The sequence below is a fragment of the Marmota marmota genome, unplaced genomic scaffold (genome assembly GCF_001458135.2).
Source record: "Marmota marmota marmota unplaced genomic scaffold, marMar, whole genome shotgun sequence".
NCBI classification, from domain to species: Eukaryota; Metazoa; Chordata; class Mammalia; order Rodentia; family Sciuridae; genus Marmota; species Marmota marmota.
Window position 1 is genome coordinate 2,480,670 of NW_025999926.1, and position 20,103 is coordinate 2,500,772.

Genomic DNA, 20,103 nt, shown 5'->3' on the forward strand with positions numbered 1-20,103 from the left:
TATATATATATTTATTTATTTATTTGGTATCAGGGGCACTTAACCACTGAGCCTCATCCCCAGCCCTTTTGTGTATTTTATTTAGAGACCAAGGTCTCACTGAGTTGGTTAAGGCCTTGCTAAGTTGCTGAGGCTGGCTTTGAGCTCGTGATCCTCCTGCCTCAGCCTCCCAAGCTGCTGGGATCACAGGCTGCTGCACTACCCTGCCCGGCTCTCAATTATTACTTTTTAATCAGTGCATTATAATTCTATGTAAACACAGCATTTGCCGTGGTACGTCTGTACGTGAACTTGGCCTAATTTGGTGGACTTCATTCCCCAGTACTTTTCCCACCCCCCGTCCCCGTCCATTCCCTCCCTCTGTTTCCATGAGATCCCTTTTCATGCCTTTTCCCCACCCCACTTCCTCTGGCGTCTACATGTGAGAGAAGACCTTCGGCCCTTGATCTCTGAGCCTGGCTTGTGTCCCTCAGCGTGCTGTTTTCTAGGAGGCAGGAACTGTTGCTGCAGCCTGGTGCACATGGGAAGCACAAGGTATATGCACTGATAGAATGGCTGGTGTCATCTGTTCCCCGACACCCTAAGGCGTCCCTGGTGACCCCATGCTGTTCAGGAACTGTGGTTCCCAGAGTGTGGCCCGGCTGACAGCAGCCTCACCCAGGAACCTGTAAGAAATGCATGTTCCTGGGCTCACCCCACAGCTCTGCAGGCCCAGGACTCCCCCTGGGCCCCAGGGACCTGCTTTTCATGCCCTTGTCCTGGGTTCTGTTGCGGGTTCTCTGTGATGACCACCCACCAGAGGCTCTTGGGGTCCCCAGGAAGCAGCCTTGGCTCAGAATCTGTATCTGAGAGTCAGCGTGTGAGGTAGGAAGGACCACTCACTGTGCATGTGTGTGCGCATGTTGGTATGTGAATGTGCGTCTGGGCCTGTGTGCATATGAGATGTGTATGTGTGAATGTGTGAGTGTGGCATACATGTATGTGTAAGGTGCATGTATTTGGGTGTGTATGTGTGTACGTGTGTCTGTGTGTATGGGCTTGCGTGTATTTGAACACACATGCGTGTGTCTGTCCGTGGGTGTCAAGCTGTGTGCATTGTGGTGCCCGTGTGGTGGGTGAGTCCTGTGAGAACCATGACAACTTGGCAGCCTCAAAACAAATGGGGCTGCTAAGTGAGGGACCGTGGCACGTGTCTGCTGCAGTGTGTGCAGGGCAGAAAAGTCACTACCACAGAGTGTGTAAATGCAGTGACCACCTTGCCCTCTGTCCCCCAGGCCCACTCTACAGTGAAAACCTGTTGCTGCTTCCTTGACCCCCTCCCCCGGGTGCTGGCTCCTTCTGGTGGCCTTTTACATACATGTGCAAGGCGAACATGGAGACCCTGGCTGTCCCTCACAGCCCACCTGTTCCTTCTGCCTTGGGCAGTTCTGGTCCCACACAGGAGGCCCAGGATTCAAGCGTTCGCACGGACCCTCTGGTCACTCTGGCCAGCCACCGATGGACTTGGAGGGAATGCCCTTTCCCCATCTTTGTGTCTGAGTAGGGACATGTCTTGGTCCATTCTGTTGCATTGACTGGGTAATTTATAAAAAATAGAGATTGGCTCTTGGAAGTCCAAGGGTATGAGGCTGGTATCAGGCAGGGGCGGTGGCAGTGTCCTAACACGGCAGAGAGGGTCACCAGGCAAGACAGTGAGCACGCCAGCGGGGGTCTTTCTCTTCTTGTGAAGCCACTAATGCCATCGTGGGCATCAGGACCTCATCTAACCCCCCTTGCCTCCCAGATACCCTCTTCCAAACACGATTAGCACGTGAATTTGGGGGCTAAGTTTCTGCCCTCTTCATGATGGCGACTGGGTTTCAATGCGTGACTTTGGTGGGACACTTTGGAGCTACAGCAGACAGAGCTGGAAGACGCATTCTGAGTGTGGGGTCAGGTAGCCACCACGTCTCCTCCGTCCCCCACATTGGAGTTAACGTTCTCCAAGGCCACCATTCCATTGCTGGCCCTGGTGTGCCCAGCCTCAAAGTCCTGCCTGTCTGAAAGATGAACATGCCCATCTTGCTTTAATTTGGGTTTCTTTTATTGTAAATGACATTGAACAGCTCCCTCCCCTGACTTGATATTTGCCGTTTAGTGCCAGGGGTAGGGGTCCTTGGGAAGCCGGGGAGCCCTCTGTGTCTCTGTGTGACACACAGTGATCCTTCTGCGACTTTAAGATGATTTTTAAAAACCTACAAGTTCTGTTACATTTTTTTTTCTTGGTTTCTTCTTATCATCTCTCTTTGACCTTCCTTCTCTGCCACTTCTTTTGGTTTTTAAGTATATGATGTCCTTTAAAACTTGGAAACTGTCAAAACGCCACAAGCTAGCACCGACGTCGTTTTAGGATGCGATTCTAACTAAGGGGCTGAGTCGGAAGCTTTGTGCGGAAGTGTCGCTCTTTACTGTGACTTGGTTACGATCACAGCATTTCCGGCGAGCCCTGGGCCACCCTGGCCCTTCCCCTATGCACTTCCAAGCTCGGGTTATTTGATCTCTGATTATTTTATCTGCTCTCTGCTGTGTCCTTGTATAGCAGCAGAGGGGAGGGGAGACAGTCAGCCAGGGAAGGTGGGGACGATGCCCTCCTTCTCGGTTCCTGCTAGTGACCATCCATTGGCTCCAATGCCTCTCTGGTCTCACCTGACCAGGTGAGTGGACAGTCCCTTGCAGAGGTCATAGGGACATATTTAGCATGGAGTTTGTCTGAGTCAGTGTAGTGAAGGATCTGGTTCCAAGCTGGCACTGCTAAAGTGCCCCCTTTCTAACTCTGTTTCAGAATCCACCCATCCATTGGGAAGAAACCGAGGCAGGGTTGAGGAAATGGTCCATGACACCGGTTATTAGGTGAGTGATGAACTTGCCTGTGGGTGACAGTTCCCTTTAGAAGGGACTCTTCAGAAGGTCTTGTTCTTGGTGCTCCGTCCAGCGGTGCCTGACCCCATGGGCGGCTGGAGAGCTAGGAAGGAATGTCTGTCTCAGCAAGCTCAGGCATTTCTGCCCGGAGGGATCGTGGTCAGGGGATGCACCGCGAGGGCATCTGAGGCTCTGCATGGTGTGGGCGGGGAGGGGCCACCAGCAAGGTGACATGGGGCAGGCTCATTTTGGATGGTGAGCGTCGCACTTGGGCGCGGCCTGGCAGCCCCCCCTGTTGTGCTTATTGACCTTGGCCCGGACCTTCACCTCTGGTGCTTCAGTTTGTTCACCTGTGAGCTTGGCGGGGCCGGCTGGGGAGGGGGGGCATCCCTCTGTCCTCGCAATCCTGAAGGCATCTGGAGCCCCTGAGCATGGCCCTGTGCAGGATCCCAGCTCCCTGTGACAGCAGAAGGGTGGCTTCCAGTACCAGGGTGTAAGCTAACCCACATTGTCACCACGAGGGGCCACCGCCTGGGAGCAGCCCTGGGCTCTGTTCTCAGCCTCACGCCTGCAGTCACCTCGGTGGCCTTTAGCTCACAGTGGAGTCGAAGCTGTCAGTGGGCATCTGTGGCAGGCCCAGAAATGCAGTGCTTCCTGCTGCGGGGGCCACCTGGGGGGCTGTCACGTTTCTGGCTTGTCCACTTGCTGGGATGGAGCAGAAGAGAAGAGGGGTCCAGGGAGAGGGAGCCTCTGTGCCCGACATGGTTGGGGCCAAACGCTCCCATCTCCTCGTTTGTGGAAACAGCTGCTGTGAGGAGACCGGCCACTCAGGCCTCCGCCATGCGGGGCTGCTCCCGAGGCTTGGAGGAAAGGTTCAGGCCGTCACGTCTGTGTTCAAAGGAGTTTCCAGATGTGACTCCCCAGTAACGAGCGGGATGTTCAAGTCCTAGCATCCTGTCTGGGAAGCCCAGTTGTGCTAGCTGAGCGTCTGCAAGGCCCCTGTCCTCCCCCTCCACTAGTGTCTCACGTTCCTGGTCCTTGTCTGTGCTTAGAGATCCGCCTGGCTCTAGCAGTGCCCTCTTATCTGTGATCTCACCTTGCAGTTTCAGTTGCCCGTGGTCAGCCAGAGGGTGGGTACAGTACAGTGAGATGTTTTTCAGGAGAGAGAAGAGAGAGACCATGTTCACATAACTTATGACAACATGCTGTTGTGATTGTTCTGTTTTTTTTTTTTTTATTGATTATTGCTGTTAATGTCTTACTGTGCCTGGTGTATACCTTTATAGTTATGCACGCACAGGAAAAAGCCCAGAGGATGTGGGGCTCCGTGCTGCCCACGGTTGCAGGCCTCCACTGGGAGTCTGGGAATTGACCCCGTGCATGACGATGATCTGCATGTCAAAGGCCATTTTCAAAGGAAATACTCCAGAAGATGAAGACACATATTCTAGAACTTGCAGTGAAGTGGAAGCAAAAATAACTCTTTTCAGGGATCTGTTTCCAACGTGAAGTGGTCCATACAGACGGCTTTGCATTTGGGGAGTCCTTGGCTTGGGGACAAAGCAGCCATTGTCCTTCCCATTGCTCCCATGGGACCGTCTAGAAATTCAGCCAAGAATGGAAGGGTGGCCTCTGCAGGGAGCTGGTGTAACCACACAGTGACGGCAGTGGCCCAGTAGTCCTGGGGTGCCGGGGGTGCTAGGGTGCTGGGATGCAAGCACATGGCAGAGGTCCTCAGGGTGGAGGACAGGCTTCACTGGGACATTTTGGGGCAGTGAGAGGGGCAGGGTAAAGGCTTGGACCCAGACTCTGGGACTTGAATGTGCTCATCAGGAGAAGTTGGGTGCAGAAGGGAGTCGCTTTTGAGTGGTGGTGTTTCGATGCCGCCTGAAATTTAGGTTTCTCTTTCCCCTTCCTGACACTAGTTGAAAACCACCCTGAGATCTCCCCAGCACACCACATGTGTGCCCCAGTGCTGCCCTGAGGTTGGGTGTGCCCCAGCCCCGAGGCTGTGTCACCTGCAGCGCCATGGGGCCCCCTGCTCCTCAGGGGAGGTGCTTTATTTTTAGCAAGTGACTAAAATACTCAGAAGCCAGAGTAGGACACTTGCAGATTTAATTAAATGACACTGAAATGGGAGGTAATTACTTCTACCTGTTTCAGAAGGTCTGGGAGGGTCTCTCTGGTCCTCCGACGGCGGCCCCAGGAGGCTGTCACCTGGAAAAATGCCGAGGGCCCTCCCCCACGGGCACCCAGGGTCCTGTGGGTGCTGATCTGAAGGCTCATGGGTTCACTGATGTCAAGGGTCCTTGTAAGCAGCCTTGTCCTTGGTGTGGATCTGTGTGGTATCAGCGCACGTATTGTCTTTAAGTCACACGGGGCGATCAGGTACAGCAGGTGTTGGGACGCAGTGAGACAGTGGACACCGTGGCTCTAACCTGACAGGCCACGTGGAGAATTGGCACCAGACCAGCCCTGATCCAGGACTCTGCCCTGGGCCACAAGCTGCTGGCCCATCTCTAGTGATCAGAAGGTTCCGTACCCTCAGCTCGCTTAGGTCTGCGCCAGTTCCTCACCTCGGCAGCTGTGTGCGGCCCTTACTGCTTCTTCACGCTTTAGATACGGCCCTGGAGCGGCCTCTGCACCTGGCACGGCGTGCTGGGAGCGTGGCTGTGGTCAAGAGCCGGGAGGTGCCTCGGTGTCAAATCCACCGCACGCCGTGAAGACTCAGCATGCAGGAAGGACCGAGGTGCCTTCTTCGTAACTGTTCATTACATGTGCAAGGATCGCAGTTTGCCTGTGCGTCAGGCCAAGCGAGCTGTATCACTGAGATGAACATCACCTGCTCATGCGTGATAATGTGACTTCTAGGAACACCTGCAGCAGGACGCAGTACTCGCCTGGTGTGTAGGACAGTGTTGATCTAGAATGTTCTGGATGCCTTAAACCTGCCTCACCCCCTCTTGCATTTCTGCAGCCCAGCCTGCTGGGTCTTCCCAGAGAAAAGCAATTCTCCACTCTCCTGGTGGAGAGTGCACCCAGCTCTGCCCAGCCCTTGGTGAGCTCACCCACCCCCGACGGCCCCTCATTGTCCAGGCCTCTGTCCCCTTGTTTTCTGTGGGTAAGGAAACCTACCACGCATTCGCTTGCATCTGATTTTCCACTTTGCCGCGTCCTGAGCGCGTCGGTTGCCCACCCTCTGCGTGCGGTGATGGTGATGCGTCCATCCTGTGCCCTGGGGGAGGAGGGCCACCATGTAGCCCCCCCACCGCCACGTGCACTGGCTCTGGCAGCCTTTGGGGTGTGGGTGGAGGGGCTGCTGCCTGCACAGCTGTGGGGCACCCACTGGGAAGGCCCTCGGGCATCCACATCTGGCCGGGCTATTAATAGCCCACAAAGGACCCATTTTTCTTTGCGAAGGGTGGACATGTGGCCATGCTGTCATGCCCACGAGTGGGGCCTGTGAAGCCAGCCTTTCATGGAGCAGCCCTCTGGCACGTTCTGCCCCATGTGAGCAGGACTCGGGGACCCATGCCCGCATTTCCGCAGGGTGCGGACGGCGGCTCGCCGGAGCTGAGGCACCGTGCAGCCCCCAGGGCCGCCCATTCAGCGGGCTGGTCCTGCCCACCTGTTGCTATCCACAGCACCCGTCACCTGGGGAGGGACAGGGCCTCTGTGGCCCATTATGCTGGGGCAGTAGAGCCTCTACGGAGCAGCCAACACTAAACCCCAGGTGAAGACCGACCCCAGCAGGATCACGAGGTCCCACGTGAGTGGAAGGGCAACCGGGGCCTTGCTTAGAGGGGACATCAGCTGGTGCTGGTGGTGGGGGAGGGCATTCCTCGCCCAGGAAACAGGAGACTCAAGGCGCCGAGGCAGGTGGGGTTCACCCGTGGTGTTCAGGGTGTGTATGTGGGTGTCTGGGCCCAGATGGACGCAGGGAGGGCGTGTTTAAGCAGAGCCGCTTGGACGGGGACTTGGTGCTCAGGGATGCTGACACGGGGGGTGGGGCACAGGCTGCTGGGGAGGTTCCAGGCACCAGGTAGGATGCTGGGCGGGCGGCCACATTGTGTCAGTGGAGGTGGCCCTTGGGGTGTGTTGGAGGTGGATCTGAGGACTTGCTGTAGGTTGGGTGGCCTGGAGTGGGTTCTGGGGGCTGGGGTACCCTGTGATCTGAGGAGTCGGAAAGGTGGGGGCTCTGCTTAGGCTTCTGCCTGGCTCTTGAGGAGGGGTCTGAGCGTCAGGCTCGGTGATTCCGGGACACTGAAGCCGGAGATGCTTATTCATGGGGAGGAAGCTGGGGAGGTGGCCCAGGGCTGGCCTGGGGGCTGGGTCCTAGCTGGTGCCAGAACACGGAGTTCTCCCTGACCTGACTGGGAATGTCCTCCGTCACCTGTCCATCAGGTGGAGACAGGCTAGAACCTGCTCCTGCACCCATGCCGGCCTGTGGGGGACGCCAGGAGGGAGTGGCCCCTGAGGGCCTCTGTCACAGGCAGCGATGCAGGTGAGCAGAGGTGGAGAGGGACTGCGGATTGGTTCAGAGTGGCCGCCAGGCTGTGGGGGTGATGGGTGGGGAGGGGGGAGGGGAGGTCAATAGATGGGGAGAGGAGGGGCTGCAGGGGTGTGGGCCACACCTGTCTAATCTCCTGCAGTCTTGGGGCACAGTGCTGATCCCCGGGACACCCACAGCTGAGTTGGACACACAGGATAGGGAGCGTGGACAAGGAGGCCACCTACAGCCACATTGGGACTGTATGTGGTATGGAATGGGGGGGGCAGCAGGAGGTCTGGGAAGGGGGTGAGAGGAGCGAGACCTTGATGTGCCCATTATAGAGACAGGAAAAAGCGTCCTGTTTTCTTAGGCTGCCGTGGGTGAGGTGGGGTCACAACCTTGGCAGGGACACAACCTCGGCCCCCCCCTCAGAGACACTCAGCTTCAGGTTTTGTTTTTGTCTTTACCCCTTGTAGTTGATGGAGTCAGGACCCCCAAAGGTACCGGGTTCTAATCCCGGGAGCCTGTGAGTGAGGCCTCATAGAAGCGGGGCCTTTGCAGAGGTTAGTTAGAGGTCGGGGGTCGTTCTGCATCACCTGCTGGGCCACCCACGCAGTCCCTGGAGGAGGGGAGCAGGGGGCGCTAAGACGCGGGAGAGAGAAGGCTGTGTGAAGCGGAGGGGACACTGGAGGGATGGGCCGTGACGGTGTCACCATGCCTTGGGGAGCCCAGGCACCTGGTCCCACGTGGCTCTGGGTGTGTCCGGGAGGTGTTTCTGGATGGGGTGGGCATGTCAGTCAGTGCAGAGGAAGCAGGTACCTTCCTGGTGTGGGTGGGCCTCTCCCTGTCCATCCAGGGCCTGAATAGGATGAGGAGAGTCAGGGCAGAGCCCCCTGCTCCTGCCCTGAACCCCCAGCCCGCGGACAGCAGGTCTCGGGGGACCGCCGCTCTCCGGGATCACATGAGCGGGTCCCCATGATACATCTCTTAGTTCTGTGTCTTGGAGAAGCCCGACCAACCAGGGAAAGCCTAAAGCCACTAGGGCCAGGAGAGGTGGAAGGGAGTCTCCAGGGCCTTGACTTGGGTCCAGGGAAACTGATCTCAGACCTCTGGCCTGCAGCAGGGCAGAGCATACATTCTCTTGTTTGGAAGCCACCAGTTAGTGGTGCTGGGTTAGAGCCGCCACAGGAAGACAATGCCCTCAGCGTAAACAGCACTTCCCTAAATACCCGGGCACAGTGTCAGAGCTGTCATTCGGTGACTTGGATTTCAGGGTGTGGCACCGCTGGGTCACTGGGTGTGTGGCTCTTTGATAGATCTCCCCAGATTAGTTTCCGAAACAGGACGTGGAGGGCCCTCTTCCAGGTGTTTTTTGTTTTTGTTTTGATGCATCTGTCAGCAGGGCAGGGGGACAGCTTCATCTGTCAGCAGGGCAGGGGGACAGCTTCGTGACAGTGCTCCGTCTCCGAGTCCTGGTGAGTGTGTGTCTGTGCTCTGTGTGCTCCTGCCGTCCAGGTCTTTCTGTGAGTTTCCTCCAGGGTTCTTTGAGCCGTTTCCTCTCTGAACCTTCATTCCTCTCTTCCCGTCTGCAGGGCCGCGCGTGTGTGTCATGGTCACCGGCCTCTGCCCGGTTCTGCTGTCTGCTGGTTAGTTTCCTTAGTGCCTCTCTGGCCATCTGGATGAGCTCTTTGCACTGGCCCAAGCGTCCTCCTTTCCTCTGAAGGCTGGTAGGGCCCAGTGTGGGTTCAGACTGCTCGGGCTGCCCCCTTGATTTTCTGGCACAGAGTTTTGTCCTTCTGTGTGTTTGAATGGAATTCTGAGTTAGAATGTTCTGCATAAAATGCATTTAAATGGAGGGCTGGGGATGTGGCTCAGGGGTGAGCGCTTCCTAGGGTGCCGAGGTCCTTGGTTCATTCTTCAGTGCACCCCCACCTCCCCACCGTGTTTGCAGGAGAGGGAGTCCAGCCCTCCTTCCTTCCAGGGCGCTAGCACCAGGAGTCACTCTCCCATCCCTGGTCCCTGAAGTGAACTTCAGCTGTGTGGTCTGTTACCCTGCTGTGAGCTGGCCTCTGTGCGAGCTGGCCTCTGTCCGGGAGCCTCCACCCCTCCCCACTGCCCCGCCTGCCTTCCCGCAGACAAAGCGGCTGGGATTCAGGCACAATGAGGTGACCATCAGAGGAGGGGGCCCAAGCGTACGTGGAGGATGTCGCCTGCCTCCCACTGTACCTGGGCAGAGGAGGATGAGGGGCAGCCACTCGGGGGGCTGTGGATGCCAGGAAGGGACCAGGTGAAAGGGGAAGACAGACACCACGTGGCATGCAGAATCACACGTGGCATGGGGGGAACTTCTGTGAGGTCATTCAGCAGGGGAAATGGCAGTGTCCGAGGCCATCTGGCACCTCGTGGAGAGCGAGTCTGTCAGGGGAGGTGGGGAAAAGGTAAGGCTCGTGTTGGGGACCTGCCTGTGGCTCGGAGGTCCTGGGTGTGGTGATCTGAGACCCCACCAGGTGGGCGGGCACCTGTGTGGAGGCCGAGTGTGCACCATTGCCCTTGGCTGGGGTGTGAGCATGGGGTATGTCCAGGTGGTGGGTATGTGGGTCACTGTGTCACGGGCGTGTGGACCTGACGTTTGGCTGCCTGGCTCCAGCCTCCTTCAGAGCAGGACACTGGGCACTGCTGGGGCCCTCTGTTGGCTGGTGCCCCTGGTGTCACCCAAGCTGGGCGGGTCACCCCAATGCTGGGAGCACAGTGGGGTCAGGGCCTGCCTTTGCCCGCCTGTGACCCTGGTCCTGCCCGAGCTGCAGGAGGAGGTGTGGAGAGTTTCGGGTACCTGATCCCATACAGGACCAGCAACCGGCAGGCGAGGAAGCCAGGCTCAGCACCCGCTCCAGGGTGGGGCGGGGCTGGCCGAGGCACTCAGAGCCGGGCCCGTCTGGCTACTTGCCCGCCCTGGGCAGGGTCCCCGTCAGCAGTGGCTGCCGGCCCAGCCTGCTTCGCAGGTGGCGGTCATAGGCGGGTGGGGTTCAGGCTGCACTATGCAGGGAGGACCCGTCCTCCTCAGCACCTGGCAGTTCCACGGAACAACTGGACGGTGAGACACCTGCTCCTGGTCAGCAAGAAGGTAGACTGGCACCCAGGCCTGTTGGGAAGGTGGACAGAGTGGCCAGGCCCCACAGGAAGGGGGCGGGAAGTGGGTCCCCTAGCACCAGGAGGTTCCCATTGAGGTCTTTGGCTCAGGTTGCTACACAGCTGTGGACTGCGGGTTCGCCCTGTCCTGGGCTCTGCCCTGGGTGGGTGGTCATGTTCCTGATGCAGTGTGGAAGTCCCCGTGGGGCCTGAGGGGCCAGGCAGAGCCCTGCAGGTCGGGCTGAGTGGGCTGTGAGGTGCATCCTGGGAAGAGGAACCAGCCTCCTCCTGGGCACTGAGTCCTGGGCCCTGCAGAGGCCACGCGGGCAGCTGTAGGGATGCCCCCTGCCGTGGAGCACGGCCCTTGAGGGCATCACCTGTGACTCCAGTCCCCAGAGGGGCAGTGACTTGTCATAGTCTGTGTGCTGAGGGCTTGTGCTTGGCCGGTCCAGGCAGTGGTGCAGATTTGCGGTTGATGCTGCCCGTGCCTGCCCGGGGCCTGAGTGACAGTGGGCATCGGCCTGGGGTCTGGCATTTTCTCTCCAGAAAGGGGAAGAAGGGAGGGAGGAGGCCATGACCCTGTGGGGCACCCTCTAGTGCTGACCTTCCCCAGGGCTGGAAGCCATGGTGGCTTGTCCCCCTATCCTCCTGTGCATGCACCAGGACGGCTCATGGAGGTTGGGACTCACTGTGGCAGCTGGTGGGGCCTGCGGAAGTGACAGCGCCTGTCTTTCCCAAGTCCTCCTTGACCAGCGGGCGAAGCGGGACCCTGGTGAGGCGCGCGGTTTACCGCTTTCACCTCACCCCACCCTTCCTGCCCTTCCTGCCGCTGAGCGTCTCTCTCCTGAGAGGTTTTGCCACCCTCTGACTTTCTCGTCATTCTTCACCTGCTCCCGTGACTTAAGCACGCCACCTTTGCAGAGCTGTGTGCCTCGAACAGAGAACTCTTGGAGGCCTGCTCACCAGCTTGGAGAGACCAGGCAGGGGGGCCCGTGGGGCTGAGCCCACCCCCATTGTCTGGCGGCCGACCAGGGGAGCATCGTGACCCAGGCCTGGCCAGTGGGGAAAGGAAGGAGACGGCCGTAGCGCCCTGGATGCCCTGGCAGGAGGAGGCCGGTAACACGCTGAGCTTGCAGCCGGGCTGGGTGTCGTCCACTCACCCAAGCGCCGCGTAGGATGCGGGTGTGAAGAACAGGCCTCCCCGCCTGCTGGGAGGACCAATGTTTAGACAGAGTTGTGGGAGGACGGCTGCGAGCGGCTGTCAGAGTTATCCCAGGTGTTTCCTGCACATGATGGTCCCTCAGCCTCCAGCACCCTGTCCACAGGCCTGGCCTCCCCTCCTGCCTCCCCCTGAGGCCAGGGCCCAGGGAGCCAAGCTGGAAGTGAGCAGTCGCCTGGGTGTTGGGGCTGAAGGGAGGAGACCGAGCTGAGCCCCCACGTGGGACAGATGGAGGCCGAGAGCTCGGGACCCCAGAATCCCAAGGAGCTGCAAGGTGGTGGCATGCGTCCCCTTCGCCTCCTGCTCCTTCTCATGGTCTGGGGCATCCTGATGTACCATCTGGACATGACCTGCCAGGCAGCCTGGGCCCCGTGGCCTGGTCCTTCTGGATGTCCACCACACAGCCCTGAAGAGAGTGACCGAGGGGCCATGTGCCCATGCAGAATTATTCCCCAGTGTGCTCTCCGGCCACCTGAGGGGCACGGATGCTCAAGATGGAAACGGAAATCTGGTGGGCCTGGTCGTGGGTCAGCCAGGTTTCCTTTGGCCAATGCTGGTGCAGTGAATTCATCACTAGTAATTTTTTCTTTTTGTAAAGAAAACGTAGACTGCCTGTCAATTGGCTTTTAAAAATAGACACTTGTGGGCTGGGGGTGCAGCTCAGTGGTAGAATGCTTGCAGGCTCAGGGCCCAGGGTTCAGTCCTCATCACCGCAAAAAAAAAAAAAAAAGACTTTTGCTGTTTACCGTGAATCAAATTGACCTGGGGTGTAGGTTAGCCGGGATCTCTAGATCCAGGCTTAGACAACGGAATCCAGTTTTGCACCGTCTTATTTATGTGGACGTGTGGACTGATGTTTGAAACCAGCAGCTTCCTTTGGCTGATTAAAGACCTTCATATTTGTTTCATGTGGCGTCTCTGAATCACCCACGCCTTGTCCTAGGTAATGGTGTTTCTCTTAATATTACAGATGCTTTAAGAAAACTGCCATCCGGGCTCATTGTCCTCCTGGGTAATTTACAGGGTCGAGTGGTCTCTAATCTCAGCCTCTAGATTCACACTACAGAGGATTCAGGGAAATCTTGTTCTTTACGCCAGATGACATGTCTGTCAACGTGCCTTGACGTTGTGTGGCGTATTGTGGAGTTTTCAGAAGCTCTTAAAGGACATGAATTATCTTCCATTCTGGTCAAGAATACCTGGGGGTATGCCTCGAGATCGCTCTGAAGCTAGAAACTGTCTTTGGTGAGTGACGGAAGAAGACGCTCTGGGATTGCCTGTTGGACGGGCACAGCTCTCTGCTGGTGGTGCAGTGGGTTAATATTTTATCCGGTTTCCTGATCCCAGTGCTGTTTGTTATTAGCTGGAGTCCCCAGCCCTGGCTCCTGCGGTGAATGCCATCAAGCTTGATGAGCACAGAGTCCTGCAGGCCTTCCCTGCCCCGGTCTTGTCCCCACACTTGAAACTGGGATGCATTTCACCCAAGGCTCCCGAGAGGGAAGGAAGGGTCCCCATCCCGTCTCTAGAGCGTCACCCATGGGCCCTTCTCTGCAGAGCTGAGCACGTTCTCCTCCTCCTCTCCATTGTTGCTGCCTCTGACGCAGCTTGGCCCTACCCACTCTGGGCCCGGTGCTTTTCAAAGGCCTCCAGTGGAAGGACAAGTTGCTGTGCTGGGCAGCCACCTGGGTGCGGGTTGGGTGCCCCCCTCCTTGGGCTGGGCAGGAAACGTGGTTGCTCGGTTTACAGGCAGCTTACCTGCACCCCTTGCTGGCTGGCGGCACACGTGGGTCAGCACTTGCACTGAACACTGGTGGTGTCCCTGGCCTGTGCCCTCCCCTTGAGGGCCCTGCCTGGCCCCCAGCGGCAGACTGGAGGGAGTGGGGTTGGGTGGGGCAGAGGCCCTCGGCCGGACCAGCAGCCTGCTGGGTTGGAGACCCGGGGAGCCTTGCCCCTGCCCTGATGTCACGTGTATGATTGTCCCATGTCTGAGGGGGGTGTGGACACCCAGGGTGGCTGGGCAACATGCCCCATGTTGTGGTTCTTGCAGATGGGGGACCCAACAGTCCAGGGCAGCTGTGTCCTGTTTCGGTGGTCACTCTGCCCAGCTGGAGCAGCCTCCATGCTGCCTGTGGGACCAGCATTCTGAGCACATTACCTCTGAATTTGACCTTAGCCCTCTTGACCAAGGTGCCTGGCTCATCACTGTCCAGGACTGGACCCTGGCGCTCAGAGGGGCTAAGGGACTGGCCCAGGGCCCCACAGGACCACGTCTGCACCTCGAGGATGTCCCCTCCAGCCCTGAGTGCTCTGTGATGCCCCAGCCAGGCCTGGGTGGTCCTCGGGATGGGGTTCTGGGCGTGACCTCTGCCCGCCTGGTGGTCACTGACAGGCACAGCCTGGGTGCTGGGCGGAACAGCCCCTTTTCCTTAGGCCTGAGCCCTTCTCCTCCTTCCCCCGGCCCTGGGGCCAGGCCCTGTCCACACGCCCTGATTCAGCCCCCACGGGAAAACAATCGGGCCCACATCCGCAAACAGCCCTGCCATTTACAGGGCAGAGAATGGAGACGGGCTTGTTCCACGACCTGCAGAGAAGACTCACCACAGCGCCTTGTCCCGGCTGCTGAAGGGCGCCTTGTTGTGGTCTGAGTGACCCCGGCTGTCCACAGCACGTCCCCTCACCCCACCCCAGACTGTACCCCAAACAACAACAGAGCCCTTGAAACCCTGAGGTAAGGACAGACGTCCCAGGCAGGCAGAGACCCCGCGTGAGGATAGAGCAGCCAGACCAGCCAGTGTCCTGAGTGCCCGTCCTCCTGTGGCCCAGGGACACAGCGGCTAGTGCTGGGTCAGGGAGCCACCCGGGGAGAGGTAAGGCCAGCCATGGGGACTGGGGACTTGGCTCCTTCCTGTCTGTGCAGGTGGCCTGTCTGCTTCTCCCTGAGCACCAGGGTTGAGTGAGAGTGAGCTGACCCCAAGGTGGTCAGAGCCCAGGCGACCAGCTGACCTGGAGGATGAGTGGATGTTCGGGGCTTTGCCTGGGGTGGTGCTGGGAAGGCAGTAGGGGAGCTGGACACCCGCTGAGCAGTCCCTCCTCACACAGCTGGTCTGGGAGCACCCAGAGGCGGCGACAGGTGCGATTCCAGGGCCTCACCTGGTTCTATTCCCTGGGACGTCCAGCGTCCCCCAGGACATAGGACATCTGTATGGACACAGCGTGGCTGGCTGCTGCTGTCCCCCTCCGTGTGGTGTGAGTGTGTTTATTCCTTGTTCTTTCAGTTTGGCAGGACCCTGCCGGGGAGGGGTGGTCGGCCCTGGGCACCTGGCCTGACCCCCCCCCCCCCCCCCCGGGTGTGACCCTGGTAAGGCTAGTCCAGACCTGGCTGTCAAGGGATTGGCGGGCGGGCGGGCGTGACAGAACCTGCAGGACCTGAGTGTGGCTGCTCCTGAGGATTTCCCGTGACACACAGGCCCAGGGTGGCCCCATGGCTGACACAGGGGCTGGGAACGGAGCTGCGCGCTGGGCACCATGTCCTCTGTGGCCCGTGTGTGTGAAAGTCCCAGATCTAGGGGTGGTGCTGTCCTGGAGGGTGGGGGACAGGGACGGGGACAAAACTGCAGGTCTGCCTAGGAACCTCTGGGGCAGAAACCTTGGAGCCTGGAGGCCGCAGCTGGGAACTGCTGAGGGGACTGTCCCCAGGCTAGAATTTACATAGGAATGGGGGCTGTGAATGGGGGTGCTGTAATCCTTCCAAAATTGGGGTAGAATTTGCATCTGAATGACCCATCGAGTCCCGATTCCTGAGGAATGCGAGTTTCCTTGAGATTTCCCAGTGCTCCTGGGGGTCATTTGCATGTGTTCTCAGCCAGCCTTCTTCCTTGAAGTCCCCGGACCTGGACATGCTGTGGAGGGGTACGGCCATTGCCTGCCCACTGCCTGGCTGTTGCCACCTCTTCTCCCCGGCCGCCAGGTCTCAGGATGGTCGCAGAGAGGCAGGTTTGGTGCAGACTTCCTGGTATTGAAAAATATTCTGTGAGGGCCCTAGAACTTTGATTCAGGGGTTCCTGGTAACACTATGCCAGGGGTCTGCAGGAGGCTAACAGACCCCTCCCCGTTAGACACCCGCATCCTGGAGCCTGTGAATATGTTCTGTGACCTGATGAAGGGACTTTGTGGGTACACTTAGGGACCTTGAGGTGGGGAGGCTATCCTGAATAATCCAGGTGGGCTCTAAATGTCATCCAAAGTGTCCTGAGGAGACAGAGGCAGGAGGGCAGAGGGAAAGATGCTACACTGCTAGTAGAGGAGAGAAGAAAACTGTTCTCTACCCTCTTAGGCTCTGTTCCTGGGGGTCTGTGAATTAACATAACAAAAAACAGATTCGGCAGTCAGATGTTAATATTTTTATGCGTATCTGCTTCACAGAAAAGATGTGAAAATCCAAAGAAGTAGTTTGACTCAGGTTTATATTCCCTTTTATCAAAGAGTAATTAATTGCAGAGAAGTAACCAGACAAAGGAAAGAGCGTTTGGGCTCCCAGGAATGGTGGATTGTGTGAAGGGTGGCTAGGAAATTTATGGTAGGTGAAGATGGTTGAGAAAGATGCTGTCTCCAGTCTTCCTAGTGTGGGATGAGAGGCATCTTTATACAAGGAAATTCATGCCCGGTTTTTAGGCAGAAAGGAGGAAGGCAGAGAGTTCTCCCTGAGCCTGCTGTCTGCCTTCAGCTGAAAATAATCCTTGTGCCAAAGTGGCACATCCTGGCCTGGTGTATTTAAATCCCAGTCCTGGCTTTGAAGGTGGAGGCGGGGCCCGGGGCCAGGTGATGCCTATGGCCTCTAGAAGGTGGGAGGACAAGGAGATGACTCTCCCCTGGAGACCAGAGGGAACCCAGCCGACTGGTCCATTTTAGCCCAGCCTTCGGCCAGATGTCTGGCCTCCAAAACAGAGAGAATAGATTTGTGTAGTTTTAAGCCACTGAGTTCGTGGTGTCTGTGTATCTGTGTCGTCTGTATGTCCTTCTGTTTATTTAGTTACATTTTTGCTTATCTTTCTGTGTGTTTTTATCTACTTTTTGTCTATTTGTGTATTTATTTACATCCATGTTCCCATTTATATATGTATGTATGTCTCTCCGTCTGTCCGTCTGTCTGGCAGCGGTGGAGATTGAACCCAGGGCCTTGCACCTGCTAGGCAAGACCTCTGCCCCTTATGTACATTTCCCAGCTTTTAAAATCATATTTAATTTTGAGGAAGGTGCAGTTCTCCTGCCTCAGCCTCCTGTGAGCTGGGGTTGCAGACGAGCACCCTGCCCCTTTCGTGGTCAGTTCAGCTCCCTGAGACGGCCCTGCCTGCAGAGGATCGCCCCAGCGCTCGGCAGGGAGGCAGCGGAGCGTCAGATGTGCAGAGTCGCCTTGCCTAGATCAGGGTCCTTGAAACTGCAGTGCTTGTAGGGGTCACGGAGGACCTGACCCGGAGTGCGTCCACATGGTGTGGACACCCGCTGGTCCAGGGAGAGCATTGCAGGTCACCCTTTGGACCACGGGGTGTGTAGGGAACAGGTGGGGGCAGATTGGAGGACTGGAGGTCTCAGCCAGGAGAGGTGGGATTTAGGGACAGGAGGGAGGCTGTAAGGTTTGCCTCTTGGGGGGGCTCCTGGGAAGGGAGCAGGAAGGATGGTGGGGGCTTTCTTGGCCTCACATCCACTGAGAGGGAGACCCCTCCACGGGCAGCAGGCGTGGCCAACAATGGTTAGTCCAGAAGCTGAGCTCGGTGGCCCGCACCTGCCGTCTCAGCCACAGGAGGCTGAGCCCAGGGGTTCAGGGCCAGCCTGGGGGATGGAGCAAGACTCTCTATCCTTAAAAAAAGATCCTGCTGGCCAGACAGTGGGGGAGAGCACAGACGGGTTTTGCTCCCCGTCTGGCAGAGCCCTCTGGCCCAGGGATGGCCTGGGGTGTGCACTGTGCTCCAGCCATCCATTCCTTGGGGACCAGGCACGCGGCCACAGGCCCTGGGCCTGCACAATGCAGAGGTCAGTGCAAACAGGGCTGAAAAAGAACCCCCCCACCCCCGGTGTTCCTGTTGGGCACACCAGGAAGTGCAACGAGTGCAGCTACAGCCGGCCGCTGGCCAGTGCTCTTGAGGGTGGTGCTCCAGCCGCCGTGTGCAGCGCTGTCGGGAAGGGCAGGAATGGGACGTCCCAGGACCTCTTTGCCACGCGCTGTAGGAGACAGGACTGAGCGTTGCCATCTTGATCACCTGGCCTGCTGACACTCGAGTCCTCGGGACTCGGGCCCAGGCCCTCGGGGGCTGCTACCCTGCTCCACCTGGGCCCCTGCCGGCTCCCTGCAGCAGCTCGGCCAGTCCCCACCCTGTGCCCAGCACACAGGAAGCTCCTGCCCCCCCATCCCGGGGGGCGTTGTGTGTCCTCTCCTGCCACAGACACGGTCCTTCCCCGAGGTTCAGCCCATCTCCACCCCACCCCCGACAGCCTAGATGCGCTTTGTGTTCTCAAGTCCTTTTTCCCTCGTGGGTTGGCTCCTGTGACATGTTTCCTAGGGACTCCCTGGTGTGTGGCTAGGGTCAGCGTCGTGAACCTGGTTTCCATGGACAGAGTCCTGTCTGTGGTGGGGGTCGGCTCTGCGCCCTCAGGGAGCAGGGAGGGATCCTCCTGCACTTCACCCTGAGCACAGTGGCCGCCTCTTCAAGGTCACCTTAGCTGGTCCCTGTGTGCACCCTCTGGGTCACCACCCAGGGTCAGATGCCCCTCCCCCACCTGCAGGCTGTGGGGCAGATGTGTGGAGCAGCCACTCCGGGCTCCCCAAGTGCTCGTCATCCTTACTTCAGAACACCCCACCCCCATGTACACAGTACTGTGTACTCTGCACACACGTGCACGCACACACCCATCCAACATACACAGTACATGCACCCTGCACACACGTGCACATACACACACAGTACCATGCACCCTGCACACGTGCACCCCCCCACATACACAGTACCATGCATCCTGCACACATGTGCACCCCCCACACACACATACATAGTACCATGTGCCCTGCACACCCCCCCACATATACACACACACAGTACCATGTGCCCTGCACGCACACACACACCCATACATATACACATACACAGTTCCATGCACCCCGCACCCCCCCATACATGCACCCTGCACACACACCCTGTATAGATGCTACACCCACGTTTCACACAAATACCACACCTGTGTGCATGCATACAACACGTGAACACACACCATCGTATGCCACGCACACTGTACCTGTCAGGCACCTGCACCTCACCACATCTGCACACACCTCCCACACGTGCACACATGGGCACAGCATTGTGTTCTGCCCCCTCACATCTCTTCTGGCCATCAGCCTGGACTTGGTGGTCAGCAGATCTTGGTGTAGATAGTCCTAGGCCAGGACCAGCCCCTTCTGCTGATGTCCCTCCTCCTGGAGCTGGTCTGCAGCCCACCCCACGGGTGGTAGGTGGTTGTCTGTTTTTTAACTGCAGTGTCATGTGGACGCTTGCCTCGTTTTCCTGTGGTCTCGTCCTCCTGCAACACAGTGCCTTCCTCCTGCTCCAGATCTGCCAGTCCCCAGTGGCTGTGCCCTGCTGCCCTGGTGACCAGGGCTCTCGAGGTCGGCCACCCAGAAGGAAGACCAGGGATTCTGGTTGCTGTGACAGGGCAGAGTGCGGGCTCCCTGCAGACGCGCCTCACCCCGGGTGTCGAGACTCTTCCGTGGCTGTCCCCGTGGGCTTGAACTTGTACCATCAGTTATTGGTCTCTTGTCCTCAGGTCTTGGCTCCCAAGTCCCCCGGAGGGGTCCAGGCGTGTTTACCCACCCGCCAGAGCACAGCGGACATTGCTGTTTTTGCAAAGCTCTTGTGCAGCTGGTCACCTGCTGACTGTGTGAGGTCCACTAGTGTCTTTGCCTCTAGGCCATCCCCAGTGTCTTGGAGAGCACACAGAGGAGTGTCTTTTGCCCACTGAACCCCAGTGCATGGCGTGGGCTGGCGCTTGGTGGGCTTCTCAGTAGGTGCCAGGTTGGAGGGATGGACAAACCTGGGTGTGGCAGAAGCCCCTGTGCCTGGCCGCTGGTCAGATGGCTCTCACCATCTTGGGCTCCAATTGCTTACTTTCTCCGGGACTCTACTCACAGCTACTTTACAACTTAGTTATCCAGAAGCAGCCTCAGCCGAGACTGGAGAGGATCTCTTTTCTCCTTTTAGAGACGGGGAGCTCACTGTGTTGCCCAGACTGGCCTTGAGCTCCTGGGCTCAGATGATCCTCCGGTCCGAGACTCCAGAGTAGCTGGGGTTCCTGGAGCGCACCGTTACACCTGGCAGTCTCC

The 20,103-nt window shown here is 58.1% G+C and overlaps 1 protein-coding gene across 6 annotated transcripts in view; it reads left to right on the top strand.

Annotated features, from left to right (window-relative positions):
* Nucleotides 1-2,832: 2,832 nt before the first annotated feature.
* The window catches only part of Sema4d (semaphorin 4D), an 83,435-nt gene continuing 66,164 nt past the window's right edge, over nt 2,833-20,103 (top strand). For 2 of the 6 annotated variants that reach the window (XM_048800295.1, XM_048800294.1), the window contains exon 1: nt 14,099-14,602. The gene's annotated coding sequence lies outside the window, so the exon portion shown is untranslated. Of the gene's footprint in view, nt 2,890-6,421; nt 6,668-14,098; nt 14,603-20,103 lie in introns of those variants that run through there. The other 4 variants (XM_048800292.1, XM_048800291.1, XM_048800293.1 and 1 more) reach the window with 4 other exon arrangements.